Here is a 27,224-nt window from a genome sequence, read left to right on the forward strand (position 1 = left end):
AGAAAAAACACGGTAATTTACTAGACTACCGTGTTTTTTCAATACAAGTTCATTGATGTTGATTAAATTTGTATTGCTGGCAGTGTTTTACGGGAGAAAATAGTAAAACACTGTTGAACTTAACACAGTGAAGTCCAGCTGGATCAGATCCATGCAGGGCTTCATTGTGTACATTACCAAAAGGGTTAAAAAACCCAAAAAATAATTGCGTTGGGTTCTCCTTCCTAAGCATAACCAGCCCCAGGCTTTTTGAACTGGTCCTGTTTGTTAAAGTATCAGGAAAAAAATGTGTAGGGTTCCCCAGTATTTAATCAACAAGCATCGGGCTTTTGGGGTGGTCCTGGTTCCAAAAATATGGGGAACAAAAGAAGTAGGGATCCCCCATATTTTTTAAGTCAGCACAGGGCTCCACTGTCCAGGGACATAATGCTACAGCCAAAAGACACATCTATGTTGGTCCCTGTGGCCATGGCATTAACCCTCCAACTAGTCACCCCTGGCCAGGGTTCCCTGGGGTAGTGGGGACCCCTAAAATCATGTGGGCCCCCCTCCAGGCATCCAAGGGCCAGGGGTGTAGACCAAGGCTGTCTCCCCATCCGTGGTCATTGTATGGAGGGCTGATTGCCTATAAAAGTGTACAAAAAAGTCTTGTCTTTTGCTGTGAAACTCCAAGTCCCAGCAAGACTCCCTCACATGCTGGTACTAGGAGAACCACAAGTACCAGCATGCAGGGAATTAATGGGCCCGCTGGTACCTGTAGTTCCACAACAAAAAAAATACCAAAAAAGACACAGTACACCGTGAAAGTTACGTTTTAATAAAACAAACTTACACACACATACTTACCTACATCCCACACCACCATTCACGTCCACTTGTCCATGTAGAATCCAATAGGGAACCTGTAAAATAAAACAATATATACTCACAAAAAAATCCTGTGTAGATCACTCCTCTTATTTCCCTGTAGGCATCCATGGGTTAAAAGATAACCCTGAAACAACAGAACCACACGAATAAAGGGGATATATGTTTACACATGGATCCCCTTTTCCCCAATGCTGGTAGCCCCCATGACTGCTGTCACTAGAGGAACCTGCAGCCAATCAGGGAGCACCACATCATAGCACTTTCCTGATTGGCTGTGCGCTCCTGGCTGGTCAATCAGGCGGAGCACACCAGCTATAATGGAGGATCGCAGTACTCCATTATAGTCTATGGTGGGTAAATTGCATTCTGCAGCTAACATCGAGGTTAATAGAGGTCACTCAGACCACAATTTTCCCACCATAGACTATAATGGAGGACCACGATCCAACATTATAGTCGGTGCGCTCTGCCTGATTGACAGGCCAGGAGAGCACAGCCAATGAGGAGATCGCTATGATGTGGCACTCGCTGAATGGCTACCGGGTCCTCTAGTGACAGTAGTAACGGGGGGTCCCAGCATTATGGAAAAGTGGATCCATGTGTAAACATGGATCCCCTTTATTTACGTGGTCTGGGTTTTTCATATTTTTTTAACCCATGGATACCTACAGGGAAAGAAGAGGACTGATCTACACAGGATTTTTTGTGAGACTAAATCTTTTTTATTTTACAGCTTTCCTATTGGATTCTACATGGAATAGTGAACGTGAATAGTGGCGTGGATGTATGAGTGTGTTTTATTAAAACTTTACTTTCACTGTGTGTTGTTTTTTGGGGGGTATTTCTTTTGTTGAGGAACTACAGGTACCAGCGACCCCATTAATTCCCTGCATGCTGGTACTTGTGGTTCTGCAAGTACCAGCATGCAGGGGAGGCTTGCTGGGACTTGTAATTTAACAGCAAAAAAACTTTTTTTTTACACTTTTATTGGCTATAAGCTCTCCATACACTGATCTCGGATGGGGGATAGCCTAGGGCTTCTCTCCTGGTCTTTGTGTGCCTGGAGGGGGGGACCCCTTGATTTAGGGGTGGCTAGTTGGGAGGGTAATTCCATGGCCACAGGAACGAACATAATTGTGTCCCACGACTGTAGCATATGTCCCTGGCTAGTGAAGCCCAGTGCTGGCATCAAAACCACGGGGGACTCTTACTTCTTTTATCCCCCATATTTTAGTAACCAAGACTGGCCCAAAAGCCCGGTACTAGTTGTATAAACACTGGGGAACCCTACGCAATTTTTTCCAGGTATTTTAACAACCAGGACTGGCTCAAAGAGCACAAGGCTTGTTATGCTTAGGAGGGTGGACCCCACGCAATTTTATTTTTGTTTTTTAACTCTTTCAGACACTTTTACACAGAGAATCATGCACAGATGTCACTGATCCATGCATGTCTATCAAAACACGCCATCAAAAAGCAGTTCTAATTTCCCGACAGTGTTTAGCTGTTGTCGGCAGTGATTGAGAATACAAATTCTTAGTAAATTCCTGTGTTGTATAAAATAACAGCCGTGTTTTACCAATGGTCTATTGATTCATATTTTTGAGGTCGGCAGTGTATCTCACTACGGATAGCCCTAACACTACGGAGATTTGTGTTTAGTAAATTTCCAAGATGACACTTAGAAAAAAAAAAAGAAAACTCGAATGGAATCAAGACCTTAGTAAATTTCCACCTTTGTAGGTGATTTATCCCTAATCCATAACCTCTTTAACCCTTCTTTTCAGCAGCCTGACACTAAACCTCCATTACACACTAACACTAACCATCCTCGGTGATGTGTAACCCAAACCCCCTGCTTCAAAGCCTAACACTAACACTCCACCCTGCAGACTAACTCTAATTCTCTGCTACATCCTAAACCTCATCCCCTGCTGCTCACCTGTCCACAGCCACGACAGATCTTCATTCGGTGCCATGTATTCCATGTCAGGAATCCGGCATCAGCATTCTGTCTGCCTGGTTCCCGTGTGCCGGGATCCTGACCGGATTGCGAGTTATCATATCTTTTCTGAATTAAACACATTCTTATAATTGCTATCAGATGGCCTCAGTCTTAGTAGTGAAGTCATTAGCAAAGGTCACACCACAGAAGAAATTGACAGCATTTTTCTGGACAAGGGGCTAATTCAGGTTGGATCACAAAGTCCTTTTCCAGTACACTATCCCCTAGTTTTACCCCATTCAGTATGTAGGTGTTATTTTTGTTCTTCCTATCACAATGCATTACCTTACACTTGTCTGTATTGAAGCGCATTCTCCAATTGGCTGCCCATGCTTCTAACTATCCAGAGATAAACTGGAAAAATTATTATGTGACACTGCTAGGGGTTATATGTTTTTAAACACACTTAATGATAACTACTTAGTTCAACTAATGGAGGAAACTACCAGGTACAAATCCGCTAACTTTGTCATTGGTGCCAACATGCACCAAGACCACTGAGTCTTTCCCAGCCCCTCCTAACAATCTATCTACCCAGTCCACGATGTGCCACACCCAAACCACCGGGAGACAACAGTAAAGAAACGGGTGCAGGGTGTACAGTTTTAGCCCCCCCTTAAGCTCATGGTTCTCATAAAAGAATGAAAAACAATGCTAAAAAAGATTCTTACCTAGAATAAAGCTGAGATGGGAAGGGCTGGCAAAACATATGTGGGACCTGGAAGATACAGGGGGTGTGGACATATCCTGGAAGTTTGGGCATGCACCTCTAAAAAGAATTAAGGATGACCTATGCATACACAATGGAGCATTCATCCTCCTCACAAGCTGGCCCAGGTCTCTGCCAGTACCCTCGGACAAGCCTGTGCCCAGGTAATGAGTTTCTAAATTTGTGTATGAATTCTACAATGTAGTGGCAACAGTTTGTTTCTATGCTAAATTCTGTTGTGCTTCACATACAGACTCATTTGCACACAGATATACAAGTGGTGCATATCATATTAATCAGCTCACTCTCCTGGTACATCCTAGGTGCATTGCATTGTAATAGACACTAGCAGAGGGTACTGGTAATTCACTGAAGCATCAGTAATATCTAAGTGTGCATGTTTCCTAAGAGTTTACATTATGGTACATTATGGACACTTCTGAGGTCTGTAAATGTCTGTGTGTTTATGCTGGAAAGGTGGCTCCAGTTACTAGAAATGCTAATCAAAGAAGTACTTACATACCACATACATTACAGTAAAGCAGCAACAGATGTGTTGTGAGGAAGTGGCTTACCTGTATCTAGGGATGTACGAGTTCTCACTTGTTTTGGATAACCAATAAGTTAAATCTGGATATATCCAAACTTGAAATAAATTTGGCAAAATATCAGAGTAAATCCGAACCTGCACACCTCTACCTGTAACATGACATTACAGAATGACATATAGAGAAGATGATACATATTATATTATATCTGTAATCACTGAAATCTTTCCCTGCAGGTCACATTAAGGGAGACCTTTTGATTGACTTGAGTACTGGATCCTTCATTCATCATCTCTATACACCCAGTGGATATTTCAAACAGATCCTTGTGCTGAAGTGCTCTGAGCAATGTATCATGGAGCTGAACAAATGGATTAACTCACATACTGGAGTATTTGATTGGTCTCACATAATGGCATATGTTAAATGTCTAGAAGGAAACAGGTAAGAAAATGTATTTTCCAAAAATCTATCAAGAGTAAACCCAGTGTCAATACTCAGTAAACGTTTCCAAATGCTTTACACTGGACCTCATTTAGCCTGGGATGAAAGAAATATCTGTTGTACAGCACATGACATGGTCTCCTGTTACATGTAGTTCAATAGACTTAGCTAATATTACTAAACCCCTTACTGTTTAAATCTTTCATTTTAATTAAACAACTTGCCCAAATCCCTGGGTTTCAATTTCATTCATCACATAAATCCATATAGATTCTTTTTCTCTTCTCTAATGAAGTAGTGCAATAGACTAAAAAAAAACTCTAGTGAAGGACATAAAGTTGCTCTTTGAAGAATATAGACATGAATTAATTAAAAGGAGCACATAACTGTTGTGAGTCTGGCTGCAGTACAGATGGTGTAATGGTTAGCATTACTGCCTCACAGCACTGAGGTCATTGGATTAATTCCCACCATGCCCCTAACTGTGCGGAGTTTGTATATTCTCCCTGTACTTGCAAGGGTTTCCTCCAGGTACTCCGGTTTCCTCACACAATCCAAAAAATGACTGGTACTGTAGGTTATTTGGCTCCCAACAAAAATTAACCCTAGCATGAATGTGTCTGTGTGTACATGTGATACAGAATATAGATTGTAAGTTCTACTGGGGCAGAAACTGATGTGAATGGGTAAATATTATCTGTAAAGTGCTGCAGAGTATGTGTGAACTATATAAATAAATGATAATAAATAAATAAATAAAGTATGGAAACTATTCTGTTGGCTGTTCATTATTGATCTCTTGTTGTCATTGAATGAACATATTATTAAGTCAGATCAATTAAAGTACTTTTATAGGTGGGATGAAGCCAGTGGCGGGCTTGGATTGGGGGGCATGTTGCCATCTGCCATCTTAGCTCCTGGGCCACCTGTATCCATGCTCTGCTTGCACATGGCTGGCTGTGGGAGGCAGGAAGGAGGTAGATAGAGAGGATGCTCCCTGCCTGGCCGCTCTGCACTATAACACAATAAGAGTAGTTGGCCAGGCAGCTCTGCCTCCCTGAGATCCTCTCTCACTGACAGTAAGGTGTGGCTACACATGTGCATTGGGATGATGTGTGCTGCTGCTGGGGAGCTTGCCATCATCGGACAAGAAGAGCTGAGCAGCCACAGGAGACTAGGCAAAAGTAGAGCAGGTGTTTGTGCTGATGAGGGGTGTTTATTTGAGGTACCAGGGAGATTGCTCTGGACTGGGTGGGGGAGAGAGTGAGTGATTTGGGTGGACACCAAGGGCACCTGAGTAGAATATTGATGTGAGGTGGTAATTGAAAGTGTTAAGGAATGCTGTGTGGTGATTGTTAGAAGGGGCTGGGGAAAAGAGGGTGCTATGAAGTGGATAGTAAAGGAATGGGGAGGGCTGTCAGGTGAACTTTGAAAGGGACAAGTGAGACACATGGTAGACAGTGAAGGAGAAAGTTAATGCAGTAAGGGGACAGTGAGGGTGTCTCTGAGGTGGACAGTGAGTGCTGTTGTTGGTACAGTGAGGCCAGTTTGTGCTGTGCAGTCAGTGAGTTAATTGTGTGGAAGGGGCTCAATGTTATATGGAAGGAACTGACTGAGAGCGAGAGCTATAGAGGGGGTAATGAGAGACAGCTTTGGAGGGAAAAATTGAAGATATATGCATGGAGGACTAAATGAGGCAGCTATGGAGGGTACAGTCAGGGAGATATGTGGCACCTCACCAAAAGATCACTTTCCCTTTTCAATTTTTACTGTGGAATGTCTTCTTTGTTCTCATAAATTTGTCTTATGTGTTGTGGTATATTTATTAATTAATATCTACAAATGCATAGAGTGCCCCTTCTACATTGGTGACAGTAGACAGGAGTGTGCCGTGCTGAAAGTAGGATGGTACAGGGTGGTATGGAGTACCATTAATAAATATGGTGGTGGTACTCAGTACCACCAACCCACAGCTGGGGCATAATTTATTAGGGAATTTTTTTTGTGGGGGACATAAAATGGTATCAGTGGCATAACTGTGTGTGGCATAATATGTAATAGACATAATGGTGTGTGGTATAATATATAAGGCATTACAGTGTGTGGCATAATGTTTAATGAGCATTATGGTGTATGGAATAATGTATAATGTGTGTTATGATGTCTTTCATTATGTGTAATGGCCATTACAGTGTATGGCATAATGTGTAATAAATATTATAGTGTGCGGCATAATGTGTAATGGGCATTATGGTGTTTGGCATGATGTGTAAGGGACATTACAGTGTGTGACATAATGTGGCCATGCCCCTATTGCATATAGCCACTACTCTAGTTTTATGGGAATACGCCCCCTTATGACACATGACCACACCCATTATTACTATCAGTACATATAAGAAAAAAATCTACTTATACCACTGGGAGTGTGCCCCATGTTATATGAACTCTACATTGGTGGCAGTTGATGGGCAAGAGCTGTCATGCAATTCAAACTGGTAGACTATCCATATGCGGCAACTGCACCGGAACTCGCGTTCCCCTGAAAAATCAGTTGGGGGAAATGCGCACTTACCACTAGAATGGGGGGAGGCAGTGGAGGTGTGTGCTGTGCCATTGATGACCTGGCTGGACAAGGTGTGTGGCTCTGGTAACCCCAGTGAATGAGGCTCAAAGCAGTAGGACTTGAGTGTCTCCACGGCAGCTTGAGAGACCAACTCTGATGACAATGAGGCGGGGCTTCCCTGACTACAAGCTATAATATATACTGTATATTGTCTGCAAATTTCCAAACTATTTCCTCAGCAGCCAGCACTAACAGATGTGAGTAGGTATAGAACAACTTTTTATCAAACTAATTGATTTTGACAGTTACCACGCCCCCTAACACACCCATGGCAATACGATTTTGATAGGCACTTGAAATAAAGTTTATAGAAACTTATATAAATTTATATCAAAAGATTATTGTTTTAAATAGAATGTCACACAATGCTGCACGTCAAAACAATTGGATGAAAGAAGCATATTACACTGTATTAAAATCAGGTAGTTTTTGCAGATTTGATAAATACTATGAATCGGTTAAAAATATATGTAAAAGATCCGACTAAGAAAATGGTTACAAGAGTAAGACACATACATGTTTCACAAGCTGGCAAGAAAAAACTGTAAAAGGATCATGATTTGCTTATCGGGTATAAATCACCAGTGGCAATGCAATTTGGTTTTGCTCATAGATCTGTCAAAGTACAACAACGGTATTAAATATATAATAACCACCATCGATATATTTAGTAAGAGGGCCTGGGCTTAAAGTATGACCGCTAAGAACGCCACAACAGTCACTAATGCCTTTGAAAAAATATTCCAGCAGTGGAAGGTGCTGAAGAAGCTACAAACCGATAACAGAAAAGAGTTTCTAAACAAGATCCTAAAAAAGGTATTAGAAAAATACAGTAGAGAAGCATTTCACAACCAATAACTATGTGAAAGTGACTGTTAAAGAGTGTTTCAGTAGGACTTTAAAAACACGAATGTGGTGCTTGTTTACGGAAAAGAATATCTAAAGATATATAGAAATTTTTCAAGACTTCATATGCAGCTATAATAACACTTACCATAGAATGATTAAGTGCACCCCAAGCAATGTAAATGACTCTAACGCTTTGAGAGACTTCAAGACAACGTACGGTGATTACTTTAGAAGTAAGAAATCACCTGTTTGTTTAGGAATTGGAGACCACACCAATATTTACAAATATAAGGACATATTTCAGAAAGGCTACGAAAAGATCTTTTCTGAGGAAATAGTTTTAGTATGCAGCATGAGCTCAAAAAGGTCTTAAGCTGCTTTACACATTGGCAGATCTCTACGGTGAGACTTTTACAGGCATTTTCCCCTCCGAAGATCTTCAAAGCATAACCAAAAAATAAAACAGGATTTACAAAGTGGAAAAGATTTAAAAAAGAGGTTGGAAATACGTGTTAGTCAAATGGCAAGGAAAACCCCTCAAAATTTAACAGTTGGGTTACAGCATCTGAGATAAAAGATATATAAACAAAGAGGGCGATGGATGATAAATCATTCTACATAACACTGCTGAGTGGCCACCCTTATTAATTACTCCAAAGCAACTTTTTTCAAACAGGTGGATATTTCTTTGGGCGATAGACTCATATCACAATCTAATAATCTTTACACTTATAGGTCCTTCATAGAGACCATATTTAATTATAGCTCAGATGCCTTATACACAAAACGCACAACAGTATTATTTTACAAAGATGTGGCTGGAAAACAAAACACCAGGACACTGGATGGACTACACACAGGATTTATCAAAAAAGCAAGAACAATGGCACAAAGTCGAACAGTGGAATTACTGGGCCCTCTACACTGTGACCTTTTTCATCAACATAAGCTAATCTTAAACGCAGTTGATTTGAAGGTAAAACTCACCAGAAATAGAGACTCATTCTGCTTAATGTCGGCGGAGGTGGTTGCCTTTAAAATTCAGATTGTAACGGCGTCCTTGTTTGTGAACAGAGTTCATGTCTCACCCGCCGTCCGGATCGGAATCGCACAGGCCTTGTTAAATGGCAATGCAAAATATGCGATTGATCGTGTTGGTATGAAAATATACAGCGTACCAGCAGGAAGTAGAGAATTTAAATTCAAAAATCTGTTTTTAGGCCAAGTACCCTAACTGCTATAGCGGTGTTTGTAGACAACAAAGCGTTTACAGGAACCTATGACAAGAACCCTCTGTTTTGAACATAAAAATGTAAACTTTGCATCCCTTTACCTGGATAGAACCTTGCATCCCGCCAAGCCATTTCAACTCAACTTTGAACACGGTAATGCGGTTCATGAGTACATGTCACTTATACAGATCCCAAATAAACAGAAATCAGATTTAGTTATACTAATTGACTGTGAAGATTACCTCGACGGTTATATTCTATTCACTATTGATCTTTCACCCGAACAGGAATGTGCTGAGCATCTCTTGCTAATAAGAATGGGGAATCTACACGCTGGGTTCTACTTTGCTGAAGTGCTAGACCAGACAGTCAATGTAATAATACAATATATGCATTATTTAATAATATCATCGAACCTAAACAAAATTGTGATGTGATGTACGATTATCTATAAATGAAATAACTAATATTAATATCTATTGCATATTTTATAATTTTATCATTGCATATTTTAATAAACAACATTAAGCAACAGCAAGATGAACACATTGCAGATAAACTGTATACTGTACGCAGGCCCAATGAAGTGGATATTTTTTTAAGGGACATATCCATGCAATATTTTACCGACTGGTAAACTGTTGCAAAACTTTAGCGCTACTGTATTCAATATGCATAGCAGTGGACAGCCGGGGGAGCACTGGTTGGCCATTTATTTTAATGAATGGCACAAATGTTACTTTGTTGATTCTTACAGGCTCATCCCTGACAGTACCCTATTCGCAAATACTATAATACTATATTATAATATAATAGCATTTTATGTACAATGTGTCATAAATATGATGATTTTCTAACAAACAACATTGTTTATTAAACTTTATATTTTGTGATTGTGTGTTTCTTCCATGTACGCCAATTATAATCAAAGAACAAAACAGTGTTTTATAAATCAAAAGCATATTTTATTGGTATATGCAAATTATAGTTACAGAAATATAGTCATTGAATGCAACGGTAAAGCTTTACATTTAAAAAATTACATAAAATATTCTTGACACATACATTGTGGTACAAAATATCCACACAAAATACAATGTATAAAAATAGTATAAATTAGTTATATGTTATAGTTTCAGCCACTGTGATTCCTGAAATAGATTTACAGATCTTTTCCTAGGTAGTAAGTAGCAATCTGGCATTGTTAGACCCGGGGAACGTAAAACATTTATACATCTTTTTAAGTGTTTGTATTGTGGTGACTGTGCTTACAGCTCCAACTGCATCATCGTAGATCTCTTCTTTTAAATGCGCTAGCTGCAGTTTAAGTGCGGCATTACCATGACCGTGGATGGTATATTCAATTCAGCCATAGCGTGCATAAATTCAGGCCAACCATTATGCATCCTATGACTCGACACCTGATTTTACAAAATGCTCCTTATCAAGTCCAGAAGGATCCAGGTACAATGACGCGTTATACAAAAACAAACCTTGGTCGTTACAGTTGGTGGTGTGTTTAGAGCGAGACTTTTGACTCATTAGCCTTTCATAGTTTTTTTTATACATCACATTAACACTGTTCAAGACATCATGATAAAAAGCATCAGTAGAATCAGTTTGTGTATGGTTAGTTGTGTCAGCAACAGCGTTTTCACCGGGTGATAAAAGAGGTAAAGTTGAGATTTCTCTATCAGTCTGTTTACTCAACCCCAGGTACCACTGCAGCACTACTGTATATCATTTTGTCTTTTCATATTCTGATAAAACATTATTCTGTAGTATGTTTACAATCTCTACATACAGACCCTGCTTGGCTGATTCACGTATGTTGTCACTGCTTGGCTTGTTATGTAAACGGTCTGTCTGATGCTTAGGCACTAGATACATTTTCTCAGCGTACTCCATCAATGATTAGACAATAATCCGGTAATTAACAGAATAGCAAAACCAAGCAATGATCTAATAAATCTGCATGACTGTTTCACCAAACGCCTCTTTTTTCCAAGGGCTCATTACTTTTTACAAAGCGATTTTTTAAGGTCTCACTTCTTTTTAAGGTAGTTCAACTGTCGTTGTGACAATGGTATTCTACCTTTAAGCGTGTTGAGTGCTATCCCACAAATAGCCGCAACCAAATCATTTGAAGCGTTGGATAAAATAGTGCTTTTTTGGGATGGATTGGCTTCAACTAACGTTTTTAAAAGGTCCCAATTACGTCTTATCCACACCAACATGTTCCCGTTGTTAGAATAACAATGAATTTACTAAATGTTGTATATTATAGCTTTATAGTACTGCGCTTCTTAACAACAAAAGCGACAAGTGTGTCAAGTGGGAATAAGCCGCTTTGTAAACGATAATCATCTAGAGTGTTGTTTCTTAAATCAACCAGTACATATCTGTAAGGGGCCTCCATTGCGTATTCGTAGGATTTGAGAAAAAAAAAAAAACAATATTTTGATGGGTACATTTGTCTAGCCAGAATGCTCACCTGCATTTTCGCCCTGGGATTTTTGAACAGGACCATATATTTTGTGTTTAAATGTATATAGTCCTGCTCTTTTTATCTTGACAAAATACATTTTGTACAAGGTACAGGATACTGAGATTACGATGATGTAGATAATTTGTGAAAGCTTTTTCAACCTCAGAATTATTAATAGCCACTTCAATCAGATCATCAACCACTGATAAATGAACCTTATCCGGGGAAAAAAAGTTGGTCTCCGCTCAAAGTCTCAGGTAAACCCTCTATAAAATAAATACCGGGGAAATCACACAGAAGTTAGTCATATATAGGTTGCCAACAGGTGTAAAACCAAACAACACTATCAGGTACGTGTGTCATATGCGTGGCTCCATGCTTCAACAGCGTTTTTACAAAATAACTTTTACCCAAATTGGATGAGCACTCTAAAATACAGGAGAATGGATGCTGAAATCTGGTGTCCATCTGGTGTTGTGAAGTTGTCTGTAAGTGCCAGTTTAGTATAAATGCACCTTTGTGTCTTCTGCAAAGTCCGAGTCTTAATATGCCAGTATTTTTTAAGACAGACTATATCGGTCTGTCGGATCACAATCTTTTTCTGATCATCACCTTCGGGGTTTAAAGGATAATCTAAGACCAGTTCTTTCAGACTGTCAAAGTTAACATTCTGCACATTATCAACATTGAGCGTTATACCTTTAACTTTTAAACTGGTCTTCCCATTGTTTAGTCGATACCCGTATGACTTGGATCCGGCTGAGACTAACTCTGTTATATGCATTCTTGAGGGTGGTTCGCTAGTCAACTCGCCTAAATAATCAGACAATGGTGGATTCCAATCACCAGCTCTACTGACAAAAATTGCAGAATCTGTGTCTTGATACAGGCATCTATCTTGTAATCCATCCAATAGTTTGTACAATTCAATGTGCTCGGGTGCAGTGGTCAATGCTGCAATTAATATATGCGTATTTGTAATTCTGGTGTAATGGTCTTTGGTGTATTTCCAATTCACCATGACCCTATTATAGTCCAAAGCAGATACCTCATAGTGCGATAGAAATGCAAATTCAAAAAGATTGTCAGTGTAAGTCATTAGACACGTATTGGACATATTTGCTACATTGACCAAATTAAATTAATCCTTAAGGAATGTAAAAACAATTTTGAATTTTGTCTTTTGGCGGGGTTGATTTCGATGTGATTGGAACGTAAAGACACGCCTTCATGTTTTTGGTAGGCATCTATATACTGGCTGATAGAGACTCGGACTTTGCAGAAGACACAAATTTTATACTAAACTGGTGCTTAAAGACAATATCACAACACTTCTGTTTGATATTATGATGGACACCAGATTTCAGCATCCCTTCTCCTGTATTTTAGCGTGCCAATTAGGGTAAAACTTATATTGTTAAAACACTGTTGCAGCATGCAGCCATGCATATGTTGCATGTACCTGATAATGTTGCTTGGTTTTACACCTGTTGGCAAACTAAGGCCCTCATTCCGAGTTGATCGCTCGCAAGGCGAATTTAGCAGAGTTGCTCACGCGAAGCCTACGCCTACTGGGAGTGTATCTTAGCTTCTTAAAATTGCGACCGATGTATTCGCAATATTGCGATTACAAACTACTTAGCAGTTTCAGAGTAGCTTCAGACTTACTCGGCATCTGCGATCAGTTCAGTGCTTGTCGTTCCTGGTTTGACGTCATAACCACACCCAGCGTTCGCCCAGACACTCCTCCGTTTCTCCGGCCACTCCTGCGTTTTTTCCGGAAACGGTAGCGTTTTTATCCACACGCCCCGAAAACGCCGTGTTTCCGCCCAGTAACACCCATTTCCTGTCAATCACACTACGATCGCCGGAGCGAAGAAAAAGCCGTGAGTAAAAATACTATCTTCATTGTAAAATTACTTGGCGCAGTCACAGTGCGATTATTGCGCATGCGTACTAAGCGGAATTTCACTGCGATGCGATGAAAATTACCGAGCGAACGACTCGGAATGAGGGCCTATATACAACCAATTTCTGTGTGATTTCCCCGGTATGCATTTTATAGAGGGTTTACCTGAGTCTTTTAGCGATGACCAACTTTTTTCCCCCTGATAAGATTAATTTAGCAGTGGTTGATGATCTGATTGAAGTGGCTAGTAATAATTCTGAGGTTGAGAAAGCTTTCACAAATTATGTATATCATTGTAATCTCAGTATCCTGTACCTTGTCCAAAACATATTTTGTCAAGGTAAAAAGAGCAGGACTATACATTTAAACACAAAATATATAGTCCTGTTCAAAAATCCCATGGAGAAAATGCAGGTGAGCATTCTGACAAATGTACCCATCAAAATATCACTTTTTTTAAATCCTACGAATCCGCAATGGAGGCCCCTTATGGATATTTACTGGTTGATTTAAGAAACAATGCTCTTGGCAATTATTGTTTATGAAGTGGCTTATTCCCACCCACACGCTTGTTGCTTTTGTTGTTAATAAGCGCACTTCTATAAAGCTTATAACCCAGGGGTGTCCAATTTTTATGCAAAGAGGGCCAGATGTGGTGAGGTGAAAATGTGTGGGGTCTGACCAGATACACAAATGCCACCAGCAGTGCTGCCAGATACACAAATGCCATCAGCAGTGCTGCCAGATATACAAATGCCCTCAGAAGTCCTGCCAGATATACAAATGCCCCCAGTGCTGCCAGATCCACAAATGCCCCCAGTGCCAGATACACATTATATGCCCCCAGCAGTGCTGCAAGATGCACAAATGCCCCCACAGTACTGCCAGATGCACATTATATGCCCCTACAGTGCATCCAGATACACATTATATGCCACCATCAGTGCTGCCAAATACACAAATGCCCCCACAGTGTTGCCAGATATACTTTATATGCCCCTAGCAGTGCTGCTAGATACACAAATGCCCCAACAGTGCTGTCAGATACACATTATATGCCCCCAGCAGTGCTGCCAGATACACATATGCCCCCACAGTGCTGCCATATACACATTATATGCCAACAGCAGTGATTCCAGATACACATTATATGCCAACAGCAGTGCTACAAGATACACATTATATGCCCCCACAGTGTAACCAGATACACATTACATACCCGCAGCAGTGCTGCCAGATACACAAATGCCCCACAGTGCTGCCAGATACACATTATATGCCACCATCAGTGCTGCCATATACACATTATATGCCCCCAGCAGTGCTGCCAGATATACATTATATGCCCCCACAGTGCTGCCAGATACACATTATATGCCCCAGCAGTGCTGACAGATAAACATTATATGCCCCTAGCATTGCTGACAGATACACATTATATGCCCCCACAGAGCTGACAGTTACACATTATATGCACCCAGCAGTGCTGCCAGATACACATTATTTGCCCCCAGCAGTGCTGCCAGATACATATTGGAGATCTACTTACAAATGAAAATGCTTTAGCCCAGCACACCTATGAGGGGGTTAAGCACTGAACTTATTGATACCACTGATCACCGCACACTGCTGCGTACCTGCAGTAAAGATGACCACCGTGATGATCCTCCCTGGTGTCTCCTATTATAGATTCATACACACAGGAGAGCTGGGTTTGTCTCGGCAGGAGAGGCAAACCCAGTCCTCCTGTCTCACCAGATTATCAGCATACCAGCCTATAGTCTGCTCCCAGAGGAGAGGAAGATAGCTGTCAGTCACCATGTAGCACGGCTGACAGCAAAAAGTGAGACCTTATAAAATCGCTTTGCAATAAGAAATGTGCCCTTGGAAAAAAGAAGAGCTTGGTGAAACAGTCGGGCAGATTTATCGCATCGTTGCTTGGTTTTGCTATTCTGTTAATTACCGGACTACTTATCTAATCATTGATGGCGTACGCTGAGAATATGTATCTGGTGCTTCATAACAAGCCAAGCAGCGACGACATACATAAAACAGCCACGCACAGTCTAGATGTAGAGATTGAAAACATACTACAGAATAACGGTTTATCAGAATATGAAAAGGCAAAATGATATACAGCAGTGTTGTAGAGGTACAGATGGAGCTTTCTTCATTTTAGCCTTTAATAGGATTAACTGAACCAGTGCAATCGAACTTAATCCCCTGCTGTAATGACTTAATCCCCTGATGTATTGTTATTTCTGTATTGTATTCCAGCTGAGAATATATGAAGGGTTTATGCTAATAAACCTTGATGTGCCTAGGCACAGCAGAGAAGCCAATATGAGCGTGGCTCCATCTGTGCCTGGTTTTGAGTAAATTGTCTGATAGACAACTCTATCACTTTTATCGCCCAGTGCAAAAGCTGTTGATGACACAACTAACCCTACACAAACTGATGCTACCAACTCTGTTTATCATGATGTCTTGAACAGTGTTAATATGAGGTATAAAAAAACTGAAATACTGATGAGTAAAATGTCTCGTTTTAAACACCTCACCAACTGGAATGGTCAAGGTTTGATTTTGTATAAAAGCGTTGTTGTACTAGACTTGATAAGGAGTATTTCGCAAAATCATAACGTGTCGAGTCATAGGATGCCTAACAGCTAGCCTGAAATTATGCGTGCTATGGCTGAATTGAATATACAATCCACGGTCGTTGGTAATACCACAAAAAGATTGCAGCTAGAGTTTTTAAAAGTAGAGATCTATGATGATGCAGTTAGAGCTGTAGATGCAGACACCCCAATACAAATATTTAAAAAAAGTTGTATAAATGTTTTAAGTTCCCTGGGTGTAACAACACCACGTGGCTATTTACTACCTAGGAAAAGATCCGTAAATCTATTTCAGGAATCACAGTGGCTGAAACTATAACGTATAACTAATTTATACTATTTTTATACATTGTATTTTGTGTGGATATTTTGTACCACAATGTTTAACTTGTATTGTGTCAAGAATATTTTATGTAATGTTTTAAATGTAAAGCTTTACTGTGGTATTCAGGTGGTCTTCAGTTTGCCAGCTGTTGGGATCCTGGCGCACAGTATATCGGTGCCTGAATCCTGACAGCTGGCATACCAACAACTTTTCTCCCTCTTGGGGGTCCACACCCCCCTGGAGGGAGAATAGATTGCGTGGTGTGCGTAGCGCGCCACCGTGCCCACAGCATTGCGAGCACAGCAAGCCCGCAAGGGGCTCATTTGCACTTGCCCAGCAGTCTGTATGCCAGCAGTCAGGATTCCGGTGCGATTATGCTCATCGCTGGGAGCCCGGCTGCCGGCATACCCAACTACACCCGTGGTATTCAACCACTATATTTCTGTAACTATAATTTGCATATACCAATAAAATATGCTTATGATTTATAAAACACTGTTTTTTCTTTGATTATAATTGGCGTACATGGAAGAAACACACAATCACATAATATTAACTTTAATAAACAATGTTGTTTATTAGAAAATCATCATAGTTATGATGCATTGTACATAAAATGTTTCAAACACAACGTTGATTACAAGTTGCACAAACAATGCCACTTTGTACATAAAATGCTAAAAACACAACGTTGTGTTTGAAACATGAGTTCTGATTAGCTAACGGACCGGCACCTCAGTTGAGAAGATACACACTGGAGACGAACTGAGCAGTGAGCACTGAGAGACCATGCTGTGCTCTATTCTCCTCCCCTGACACAGTAGCATCTGCAAGCTTGGCAGTCAACCAGGCAGTACTGTGTATTGGCTGGCAATTTCTTACTGGTGCACAGAAGGACACTAGAGATGCTGTGAGGAAACTGGATGGAAGCCAGAAACTGGAAGTTAACCACACCAAGTGATTGGAGCTGATCAAAGTGGAGCAGAGCACTGGGGAGAGGAGCAGGGGGAACACTGCTGCTCCATTTGCAAGGGAGGAGTGAGGCGTGAAATCAAGTGAGTGTGGGAAGACACTGAGCAACAGTGATGCCGGCCAGTGAGTGTGGCTAGTGAGAGCACTGCTGCTGCTGATCAGAAGAGTGCAGTAGCAGCATCAAGGAGGAGTGAGCTCCAGGAGGGAGTGTGTTGCAATTTACATCTCTTTACATCATATGAGGAGGCAAGCACAATTGGAGTTGAGACGCTGCATGGACACTGTTCCAGTTCTGAGTACCGGGTGAAAGCTGCTGTTGCTGTGAAGGTACCGGGAATAATCTGCTGAGATAAGTCGGGATTCGAGGATGGAGACTTCACAAGGGAATTAATAACCAGTAAATCAGTGTGTGGGTACTGCAGCAGGAGGTCCAGGCTCCCCTTAGACACACGAATATCATTATCATTATTAAATTGACTGTTTTGCACTGATTCATCTTTACACATTGTATTGTTAATAACTGTTCTGTCGTGAATATTTTGAATTTATTATTGTCCTTTATTGTCCTTTATATATTGTCCCATATATATATATATATATATATATATATATATATATTTATATTTTATCCCTTTCTGTCCTTTATATATTGTTCTCTATATATAGTTTGTTTCCTATTCTTATTCTGTATTCTTTGTTCTCGGTTTTCAAATTTCTGAAGGAATCAGGGAGTTAGCACTTATCCAAAATGGGGGTGGGCGAGATTGAAAATCTCACTCAGCGCGTGTTGTACATAATGTATGCGCACCTGGCACAACAGTCCGAGTATGGTAAATCTGTGTGAGATGTGAGCAACAGCTACTCTGGAAGCCCAGGTAACTAATCTAGAGCGGACCATTATGCGACTGAGGAGTATTCACAATCTTGAGCAAAGCTTAAATAGAACAGTGGAGGAGGATCACTGGTAGATGAGAATGATCAGGTAGACAGCTAGGTGATGGTTAGAAGGAAGAAGAAGAGGGGGAGACACTACATCTCAAATCTGCCAAACCCCATTAAATTCACCAGACTGGACCAGGATTCTGAGGATGGCAGTGAGGAAATGAGGGAGCCGGAGGAGACTGTTCCCGCTAGCATCCAGATGAGTGGTCCCTCTGGTACAGGGGTTTCTAATATCAGGAAGACAGGCAGGGAAATCAGCTACTGGGACCATAATCGCCATACAGTCTATTGTCTCCCGGGTGCTCGGGTATGGCACATCGCGGTCCGGGTAGATAGATTGTTGGGAGGGGTTGGTAAAGACTCGGTGGTCTTTGTGCATGTCGGCACCAATGACAAAGTTAGTGGTAGGTGGTATGTCCTTAAGAAAGAATATGGGGAATTAGGCAAGAAACTTAAGGCAAGGACATCTAAGGTAATAGTCTCTGAAATATTACCAGTGCCACATGCTATCCCAGGGAGACAGAGGGAGATTAGGGAGGTAAATGTGTGGTTTAGAGACTGGTGTAGGAAGGAGGGGTTTGGGTTCTTGGAACACTGGGTGAACTTCTCACTCATGCACCATCTTTTTTGTAGAGATGGATTGCACCTGAATGAAGATGGGGCTGCGGTGCTGGAAAGAGGATGGTTAGAAGGTTGGAGGATCTTTTATACTAGGAGCCTGGGGTGAGGGTTTAGCTAGAAGTTATGGTTCAAACAGTCAGAACAGTAAGGATGGGGGTAACAAACAAAATGGGGGTGGGTGAAGAGGGGAAGGAAAGATTAGCCGGCAAGGGTATTTGCATGGGCGTTGACACAGGAATTACTGACATGGTATTCCCAAATTATTAACTCATGATGACTATGGTTCAACAGTACGGTATATAGAAAATTATGTCCATAGTATAAGGGAAAATACCTAAATTGGGTGAGGTGGTTTAGAAAGACCTAATAGGTCAAACAGGGATAGTAGTAAGAATGGCTGTATTAAGTATGAGGGGGTGGTAAGGTAGGGAAGAGAATAACAGTCAGAGTGATTCTAGAGAGCCACTTGTAAACAAAAGTACAGTAAGTCACCATTAAAATAAAAACAGACAAAGGAAATATTAAGCTAAAATATATGCTTGCAAATGCAAGAAGCCTATCAGGTAAGATGGGGGAGTTTGAATTCCTTGTATATAAAAATCAGTTTGATCATATAGGTATTACAGAAACATGGTAGGATGACTCTCACAACTGGGGTGCTAATTTGGAGGGATATTTACTTTTCAGGAGCGATAGGGCTACCAAAAGGGGAGGAGGGGTATGTCTCTATGTAAAACCATCTCTAAAACCAAACTTAATAGATGTTATTTATGAAGGGACTTGAGATGACGTGGAGTCACTATGGGTTGAGATCACAAGTGGGGCCATTGAAGCAAAAAAATGAGTCATTGGCACGTGCTACAAACAACCAGATATTAGCATAAATGAGGAGGAACAACTTTTGCAGTAAATTGAAAAAGCTGCGAGAATGGGGGACATCCTAGTGATAGGGGATTTCAATTATCCTGATATAAATTGGACTAACGATTCATGTGTATAAGCTAGGAGCAACAGGTTCCTAAACACATTAAAGGATCAATACTTGTCTCAATTTGTCGAGAACCCAACCAGAGGTATTATTCTGGACCTAGTTATTACCAATAATGTGGACATTATATCAGAAATTACAGTTGGGGAGACCTTGGGAAATAATGATCACTATATGATCACATTCGACATCAGTTTCAAGAAAGATAGCTATAAGGGATTAACCAAAATATTAATCATTAGAAAAGCTAACTTTAATTTGCTGAAACAATTACTAAATGACATTGAATGGGAAGTTTTGTATCATGGTAAGGACACATCGGAAATGTGGGATGCTTTAAAATGGTTGCTTGATAGCAATATTCACAAATTAATTCCAATGGGCAATAAACGCAGGAGTACTAAACACAAACCAATGTGGCTTAATGAGGAGGTCAAAAAAGAAATGGCTAAAAAGAGGTGTGCTTTCAAAATATTTAAATCAATTGGAGGGGAGGAGGCATTTCAGTATTACAAGGAATGCAATAAAAGATCAAAAAAGCAATAAGAGCAGCTAAAATTGTAAACGAAAGACAAACCGCTATAGAGAGTAAAGCCAATCCTAAAAAGTTTTAGGAGACTGTAGGCCCATTAAAAGATGAACTGGGAGTCTTGATAAATGATGACAAAATAAAAGAGGATATACTTAACCTTTTTTCATTAGTATTCACCAGGGAGGATCAGACGGTGATAGTAGTGCATAACGACAGTGAAGGTAATGATTCTTGACTAGATGCTTGTTTAAGTGTGGAAGTAGTCCTGGAGAGACTAAGTAACATAAAGATTAATAAATCACCAGGCCCAGATGGTTTTCACCTGAGGGTTGTTATGGAGCTTAAGGCACAGCTTGCAAGACCCTTAAACTTTATTTTCTATAGTTCAATTAGATCCGGTATGGTACTGTGGGATTGGCGTATAGCTGAGGTAGTGCCATTATTTAAAAATGGATCTAAAAATCATCCTCTGAGCTATAGACCAGTTAGTTTAACCCAGAGGTTCTCAAACTTGGTCCTCGGGGACACACACAGTGCATGTTTTGCAGGTAACCCAGCAGGTGCACAGGTGTATTAATTACTCACTGACACATTTTAAAAGGTCCACAGGTGGAGCTAATTATTTCACTTGCGATTCTGTGAGGAGACCTGCAAAACATGCACTGTGTGTGCCCCCGAGGACCGAGTTTGAGAACCTCTGGTTTAACCGCTATAGTGGGTAAAAAATTGGAAGGAATTTTGAGGGATAGCATAGAGGATCATCTGCGGAATACTAAGTTTATTAGCAAGAGTCAGCATGGATTTGTGAGGGATAGATCATATCAAACTAACTTAATTAGCTTCTACGAGGAAGGGAGCGATAATCTTGACCAGGGAAAAGCAGTGGATGTGGTCTATTTAGATTTTACAAAATACTTCGATACAGTGCCTCACAGGAGACTGATCATCAAATTAAGGGAACTTGGCCTAGGAAATACTACTTCTACATGGATTGCGAATTAGCTGAATAACAGGGTACAATGAATAGTGGTCAATGGGATGTTCTCCAGCTGGGCACCAGTAGTCAGCAGAATACCACAAGAGTCCGTACTTGGACCACTACTGTTCAATATAATTATTAATGATCTCGGAATAGTCCTGGGAAGCACAGTGTCAATCTTTGCAGCTGATACTAAACTGTGTAAGGTAATTACACGGGCGCATCGCAGGCCGCTCAGCGATGGGTTTGTGTGAAGAATCCATTTGCACGGCAGTTCACAAGGAGATTAACAGGAAGAAGGTGTTTGTGGGTGTCATCTGACCATTTTCAGGGAGTGGTTGGAAAAATGCAGGAGTTCCCAAGCATTTGCAGGGTGGGTGTTTGAAGTCAATTCTGGCCCCGAACAGGCTGATGTGATCGCAGTGGCTGAGTAAGTCCTGAGCTCTGCAGAGACTGCACAAGATCTTTTTGTACAGCTTTGCTACACATGCGATCGCACACTTGCAAAGCTAAAATTCACTCCCCCTGTAGGTGGCGACTATCTGATCGCAGCAGTGCAAAAATCGCCTGCTAGTGCTAAGGTCTGAATTATGCCCTTGGTCCATAGATTTGCACAAAAATATTGGCATGGTAATTGGTTGCTTAATTTCGGAGTTATGTGGCATAACACCCACCTGCCATTTACATGTGTCACCATTGTGCTCTGGAAAATGTAACAGTTGGTGAACTCTTCCTGTGCTCCAAGGGATGACCTGGAACATGTGACCTGCTGAATGGTCTGCAAACTGCAACAGCTATTTGCAGCCACCCACTAAGCAGTGTAGCGCTTTAAAAGTCACAAATGAGATGAATAGGTTATTGCAACACACATATTTAATAGCTCAGAGTGAAATTCAATATGGCATTTGTTTAAAAATAAAAATACAATTATATATAAAATTACAAGAAAAAATTACAAGAAAAAAATGGTAAAAAATGGTGTTGCTCCCAGCCTAATCTGTGTGTGGACCAGGATGATTGTAGAGACCTTTTCCTGATTAATAGCCCCTTTTCTAGTCTCATATGGACCCAAAATATAGCCAAATGTGAATAGTTACCACAGACTTATCCAAGGTGTTAAGAGGTTCAGCAATCCGCAATTTTGCAGTCCCTTGATTGAGTGCTGTGATGAAGTTTCCCCGATTCGGAAATTACCCTCCGGCAAAGGTCCAAAAGATTCAATGGCGGGGACTTGGTCCAGGTCCTCAAATCTCCAATTACTGTAGGTCCGGGGAGTATACACGAGCAGCAGCTCTCACCAACGCGTTTTGTTGTGTTCACACAACCTTTTCAAGGTGCTAACAGAGCTACTGGTAAGGGTTTATATGCCATAACAATATGTCTGCTCATTTGCATATGTGATTGGGTTTAACCATTTCATCTCATATTGTGACCAAATAATGACAGACAATAGTATTCATATTAATGTTTATCTGATCGCATACTCATATAAATAATACATATCTTAATAAATTTGGTATATTTCCCAAAAATATTTATATACTGTGGTCACATGACCATATCCTAATCATATTAGGAATTGTCAAATCAAAAACATTGAGTAACATCCAGTCCGACTAGGCCACACCCGATATAGAAACGGGGATGGAGATAGAGTCTATAATTTAATCTTATCCTTTTAATTAAAGTCCCAACCTGCTAAAGCTCAATGTGGCCAATCCAGACCCTCATGAATGACGGGCTCGCAACCCCACCGCATCATCAGGTAATGCCTGGATGCACACAGCAAGTGGCGCAGTGTCCATAAAGCGTCAGCGTCGCATCACCTAACCGCGCGCGGGCGCGCACCCTAAATGATGCGGGGGAAGCCTCAGTGGTTGCTGGGGAAGCGTCATCCCGGCATAACTAACATTGGCTGAAATGAATAATCAGTCCCAGAAGTGCCTCACATGTGTAGGGCCGCCAACCACAGTGCCAATCATTAGAGGATTCCCACACAAGATAACGCTATTTACTACATTTTTATAACTAATTAGGATCTAATCTAAATGGATATTGCACAAGTAGTACATAATCTAAGTTATGCATATTAAATCCTATTAACAACATATAGATCTCTTGTAATAGAATCTAATATATATGCATAAATAGTGACAAATGTATAGTCTCATTCACATTCACATGTGCAATAACCAAATTATAATGGCAATAACACTACATTATAAGTGCTATTAAGTGTACAATTGTGGGTAGAGCATAGAGAATGCAGGGACATAAAATGGAAAGGGAAAGAAAAAGGAAGGGGAGGGGGGGTTTGAGAGGGAAAGGGAAGGAGGGAAGGGACATAAAGTCACAACATCGAGTTGCGTTCAACTGCTTCATTTAGCCCCATTGGGTGTATAGTATTCAGCCTAAACATCCAATAAATTCCTGTCTACATAAGATTTTATAGCAGTCTCCACCTCTTTTTGTCACCCCAACATGCTCAATTGCCACCAGGTGGAGAGAACTTGGATCCCCACCATGGTAGTCTCTACTATGTCTAGAGACACTGTGTGTGGTTATTTTCTTAATAATATTGCAACGATGTTCCATGAAACCTGTTTTAATACTTCTTGTTTTACATCCTACATATTTCTGATTGCACCCGCACATCAGAAGATATATAATGTAGGTTGTATCGCAATTCATAAAGCTTGTAAGACTCTTTTTTGTTTAGCTGCTGTGTTGAACCTCACTATTCAGCACCTGGAGTTAATTACCTATTTCTTTGCACCCACTAAGCAGGGATTTTTCTAAATTTGCGGTTTTTCTAAAACAGCGCAGTTTGTGAAACTTTCACATGCTGCTGTGGTGTAGGTGTATTATGACTGGACAAATGGCACCATTGCAAATGACTGAAGTTGAAACTGTAGAGCACCATGGGCCTAATTCTGACCTGATTGCAGCATCAAATTTGATAGCTAATGGTCAAAACCATGTGCACTGCAGGTGGGGCAGATAAACCTTGCGCAGAGAGATTTAGATTTGGTTGTGGTGTGTTCAAACTGAAATCTAAATTGCTGTGTAAAAATAAAGCTGCCAGTATTTACCTTGCACAGAAACAATATACTGTAACTCTGTCTGCAAATGTTATATCTGCCCCACCTGCAGTGCACATGGTTTTGCCCATTAGCTAAAAAAAATTGCTGCTGCAATCAGGTCTAAATTAGTCCCCATGTGCCATTGATGTGAGAGGTGAACGTTAGCTATGAAGGTGCATGAGGGTAGAACGACACATTAGAGTGGAGCAGCTTACCATCAAAATGAAAAACACCAAAACAAAGAGAAGGGCAAACTTATCTGGCGCTACTGATTAGTTGATATTCCGTATATATGATCCTTCAATATATGTCAACAGTACAAACTCGTATCCATATAAAAGTAAAACAAAATTGCATATAGTGAAGCACAATTTTTAACCTACATCTAAAACCAATGACACATAAAACATCACATAAAAGCTCCACACACAACAACATGTAACTGATGGTAGCCTTAATGACTGTGATTAAATGAAATTACCAGAGGCAGAGAAAAGGCAAAGCAGTTCAATAACAGCATGTGCAATGTAAGTCCCGGGCTCCCACAGATCTTATATTAATGCTGAATCAGCTTGCTGGGTTTCACCTTGTCACTGTCACGCTGGCGGCCAAATTTCAATGTCCCCGCTTCCTCCAACGCTTTTCCACCTCTAAAACTGAGGTCTTTTTCAACGAGATCCGCGCTGTGTGTGTGGAGAAATCCCCTGGGTTTTTAAAAGGAGTTCTATCCAATCCCCATCCTTCTACTGCAGCTGTTAATAATATAGCAATAAACTACATTTTCCATGATTCTTGCTGTTGGACCTGTACCTATTGCCATAGTAACATGACCTCACTTCCGGGTCCGTCACCTTATTTCCAACCCTATTTCTATTGTGACGCTATTCCACGCTATATCTGACTGAGAACTGTACTTTCTGTGTCATAAACATTGTCCCATAGTGTATACAGCTTCTTCCAACGTGAGCTTGTGTCTGAGGCGGACTGTCCACTTCCCGAGCCCGTCGCGTCATTTCTGGTTACGTCACCATGGTAACTAGGAAGACGCCATGGTAACTAGGAAGACGCATCCACTGGTAACTAGGAAGATGCATCCACTGGTAACTAGGAAGACGCATCTAATCATGTCACTTCCACTATTTGTAACCATGGCGACCGGGTAATCGTGTCCACCGGGCCGCCCAGCGATCTCTATACAGAATGCCACTACGAGTCCTCTGATCACTCTGGGCTGGCCAAGAGGGTGCAGTTCATCAATCCATAAGTCCAATGCACATTAATATATGATTCAACAATCTGATTCACCAATCTACATTAATATATGATCAAAATTTAAAAGAATGATCATATCCTTCGTTGCTGTGTATGGAGTAACAATAAATAAATAATTAATTAATTAATAAATAATTAATTATAAAAATAAAATCAACCTAACAGTATGTTAAGCTATGATTGCAGCAGAAATCTAAATTATCAGGATATTACAGACACAAGTATGGCCAAAGACTTAAATAAATATGAATGTATAAGGTATGAAGGGTGAAATGTTTTTATAGAAACCACTTGATCTTAAAATCATTATTGAGCCGCCCTAATTTGAGGGTTCCCAATTCAAAATGGTGCGCATTTCAGCTTTTGCCAATTGACTGGCCAGGTCTCTCTGCCTCCAATGCCCCGGTACCCATTTGAGACCATAAACCCTTTTAATTTCTAATATGTTGCTCCCATGTTTTTGCCCGAAGTGTTCTGATAACGCATGGGTCTGGAATCCATTTTTTATATTGCGTAAATGTTCTCCTATATGGATCTTTAAAGCCCTTGATGTCCGTCCTATATAGAACAATCCGCAGGAACATTCAATGCCATATATAATGTTTTTTATGTTACACGTAATGAATTCGTTAATTTTAACAATTTTTCCATTGATGTCAACCTCAGTCAGTTTTTTATTGTCACCCTTTATTCCTTTGCATCCCATGTAGATCCCACATCTAAAGAATCCTTTTGTTCTTACACCAGAACTTATTCCTTTTTGTGGGCATATGCTTCTTACGATTTTGGACCTATATTAGGTGCCTTTCTACAGATACACTTGGGGTTTTTGGGCAATGATTTTCCTATAATGGGATCACTTCTTAAAATGTCCCAATGTTTCCTGATAATTTTTTCTAAGGATTTATATTGACTATTGAACGTTGTTATGAATGCCAGATCATAACTACTGTCCTAAGTGGTAGTTTTTATTCTCTTAGTGAGAAGTTCTTCCCTATTTATTGTCTCTACTGTGCTCATGGTCTTATCCAATGAGGTTTCACCATACCCTGAAGCCAAGAATTTCTTTTTCATGTGTATCGCCTGTTCACTGTAATGATCATTATTTGAACAGTTTTGTTTAATCCTCCTTAGTTGACCTCCAGGGATCGCTCCTAACCAATTAGGATGATGGCAGCTTTCAGCTCTCAAGAAAGTGCCCGAATCTGT

General features: G+C 40.5%; 1 long non-coding RNA gene across 1 annotated transcript; it reads right to left on the bottom strand.

Moving 5' to 3' along the window:
• Positions 1-845: 845 nt before the first annotated feature.
• On the bottom strand, positions 846-25,774 carry LOC134966733 (uncharacterized). Its single transcript, XR_010188701.1, has 3 exons — positions 25,225-25,774; positions 4,160-4,283; positions 846-902 (listed from the first exon to the last, which is right to left on the bottom strand). It is a non-coding gene; the product is annotated as an uncharacterized LOC134966733 (long non-coding RNA).
• Between the last annotated feature and the right edge of the window lie 1,450 nt (positions 25,775-27,224).

This window comes from Pseudophryne corroboree, chromosome 10, assembly GCF_028390025.1.
Source record: "Pseudophryne corroboree isolate aPseCor3 chromosome 10, aPseCor3.hap2, whole genome shotgun sequence".
Lineage (NCBI taxonomy): Eukaryota > Metazoa > Chordata > Amphibia > Anura > Myobatrachidae > Pseudophryne > Pseudophryne corroboree.